The following is a 2,624-nucleotide window of genomic DNA, read 5'->3' as shown; positions in this document are numbered from 1 at the left end:
CTGCTTCGGCGGTCCTGGGTAAGATAGTTAGTTCTAGCTTGCCCTATGTGGAAGAGGGCATACAAGACAAAGTATAGTTCTCCCCTGGTCCACGCTGCTTCGGCGGTCCTGGGTAAGATAGTTAATTCTAGCTTGCCCTATGTGGAAGAGAGCATACATGAACCAAGAACGAAGGTTATGATCGAGGAATGATTCGACAACTAACCGATGGTATGAAATGTGAAGAATTCAAGCAAGCACACAATCAAGTCATCACTTGGGCATGCTCGATAGCCAACCCTATGACATTAACCTAGTAGAGCATGCGAAAACCAATATATATGTAAACGATGCCCCTCCCTAGTTCAGCGCTTCAACCAAGTGATGACTTCAGAATGGCTAAATCAAATCGGTTCAAAACATACCATCGGTACCCTATTGAAACACACAAGTCGATATCAAACCTCATGATTGTGTAGTCCTCCACTGGTCCACACTGCTCCGGCGGTCCTGGGTAAGATAGTTCATTCTAGCTTGCCCTATGTGGAAGAGGGCACATTACTCAATACTGTGGTGTTATGAACAAAGTATAGTCCTCCACTGGTCCACGCTGCTTCGGCGGTCCTGGGTAAGATAGTTAGTTCTAGCTTGCCCTATGTGGAAGAGGGCATACAAGACAAAGTATAGTTCTCCCCTGGTCCACGCTGCTTCGGCGGTCCTGGGTAAGATAGTTAATTCTAGCTTGCCCTATGTGGAAGAGAGCATACATGAACCAAGAACGAAGGTTATGATCGAGGAATGATTCGACAACTAACCGATGGTATGAAATGTGAAGAATTCAAGCAAGCACACAATCAAGTCATCACTTGGGCATGCTCGATAGCCAACCTCATGACATTAACCTAGTAGAGCATGCGAAAACCAATATATATGTAAACGATGCCTCCCTAGTTCAGCGCTTCAACCAAGTGATGACTTCAGAATGGCTAAATCAAATCGGTTCAAACCATACCATCGGTATCCTATTGAAACACACAAGTCGATATCAAACCTCATGATTGTGTAGTCCTCCACTGGTCCACGCCGCTTCGGCCGTCCTGGGTAAAATGGAACATTCCAGCTTGCCCTATGTGGAAGAGGGCACATTACTCAATACTGTGGTGTGAAGTATAAAGTTCAGTTCTCCCCTGGTCCACGCTGCTTCGGCGGTCCTGGGTAAGATAGTTCATTCTAGCTTGCCCTATGTGGAAGAGGACACTTAATACTTCGTCTCTAAGCGGCGGCTTGACTCCTCCCTACGGGGAACGGGTTTACGCGCACAGCGGCGGCTTACGCACTATGGCAGTCATGGATGCCTTACGTTTCTATGAAAAGTGTGTTCCTCCCCTGGTCCACGCTGCTTCGGCAGTCCTGGGTAAGATAGTTAGTTCTAGCTTGCCCTATGTGGAAGAGGACACGTAGACTTACTGTGGTGTGAAGTATAAAGTTCAGTTCTCCCCTGGTCCACGCCGCTTCGGCCGTCCTGGGTAAAATGGATTCATCCAGCTTGCCCTATGTGGAATGAGGACACTTTATGCTTCGTCTCTAAGCGGCGGCTTGCTCCTCCCTACGGGGAACGGGTATACGCGCACAGCGGCGGCTTACGTTATGGCAGTCATGGATGCCTTACGTTTCCATGAAAAGTGTGTTCCTCCCCTGGTCCACGCTGCTTCGGCAGTCCTGGGTAAGATAGTTAGTTCTAGCTTGCCCTATGTGGAAGAGGACACGTAGACTTACTGTGGTGTGAAGTATAAGGTTCAGTTCTCCCCTGGTCCACGCCGCTTCGGCCGTCCTGGGTAAAATGGATTCATCCAGCTTGTCCTATGTGGAATGAGGACACTTTATGCTTCGTCTCTAAGCGGCGGCTTGCTCCTCCCTACGGGGAACGGGTATACGCGCACAGCGGCGGCTTACGCAAGTTAGTCACCCTCGGCAGTGGATCACTCGGCTCATGGATCGATGAAGACCGCAGCTAACTGCGCGTCATAATGTGAACTGCAGGACACATGAACATTGATAAGTTGAACGCATATTGCACGTCGTGGGAACCTACCATGATGTACAGATGACTGAGCGCTTATATTTGAGAAATGTATCGCATACATTTAACTACGCCGTGACACCCGTCACGAGACGTGCACCATGATGTTAACTAGGGTCGCGACGACCCGCTAGCATTAAAGAACCCGTGGTTTACAATATACTGGCATTGGAATTCGAAGTATTTAGAGCGTCCGTGTTCCCGCGTGAGGCGGAAGTACGAGGAGAAGGCGTGCTTGTGGTGTCTGTGGTGGTGTTTACTGATGTCTAGCTTCAGCTTATTTATTTATTTAAATAGAAGCGAAGATGTCAAAGTAGCGTCGAAGCAGCAGCGGTAGCACAAATGATTCAAGTATGGAAGTTGACCAAAGGAACACAAACAAACTAGCGTATGGGCAATGGAAGGTATCAGTGAGTTAAACCACACGCGGGCTAACAGCCCGTTAACCGAGTCCAACGGTACATATTGGACATTGAAACAAAGTAGTCGCAAGCCAGATGTGACGATAACAACCGCAAGGTACATAAGCCTCAGTTCATGTGTGACAACCCCCTGAATTTAAGCA

The 2,624-nt window shown here is 48.4% G+C and overlaps 2 non-coding genes across 2 annotated transcripts in view; both read left to right on the top strand.

Moving 5' to 3' along the window:
• The first annotated feature begins 1,942 nt into the window (after positions 1-1,942).
• Positions 1,943-2,097, top strand: LOC131292440 (5.8S ribosomal RNA). The gene has a single exon (XR_009190082.1). It is a non-coding gene; the product is annotated as a 5.8S ribosomal RNA (ribosomal RNA).
• Positions 2,098-2,584: 487 nt separating this feature from the next.
• Positions 2,585-2,624, top strand: part of LOC131292453 (large subunit ribosomal RNA) — a 4,088-nt gene continuing 4,048 nt past the window's right edge. Inside the window, exon 1 of the ribosomal RNA XR_009190094.1 lies at positions 2,585-2,624. This exon is cut by the window's right edge and continues 4,048 nt beyond it. This is a non-coding gene — a ribosomal RNA (large subunit ribosomal RNA).

Source organism: Anopheles ziemanni (assembly GCF_943734765.1).
Source record: "Anopheles ziemanni chromosome X unlocalized genomic scaffold, idAnoZiCoDA_A2_x.2 X_unloc_6, whole genome shotgun sequence".
Classification (NCBI taxonomy): domain Eukaryota; kingdom Metazoa; phylum Arthropoda; class Insecta; order Diptera; family Culicidae; genus Anopheles; species Anopheles ziemanni.
Note: the sequence above shows the minus strand (reverse complement) of the source record. Positions and strands in the feature narration are given on the sequence as shown.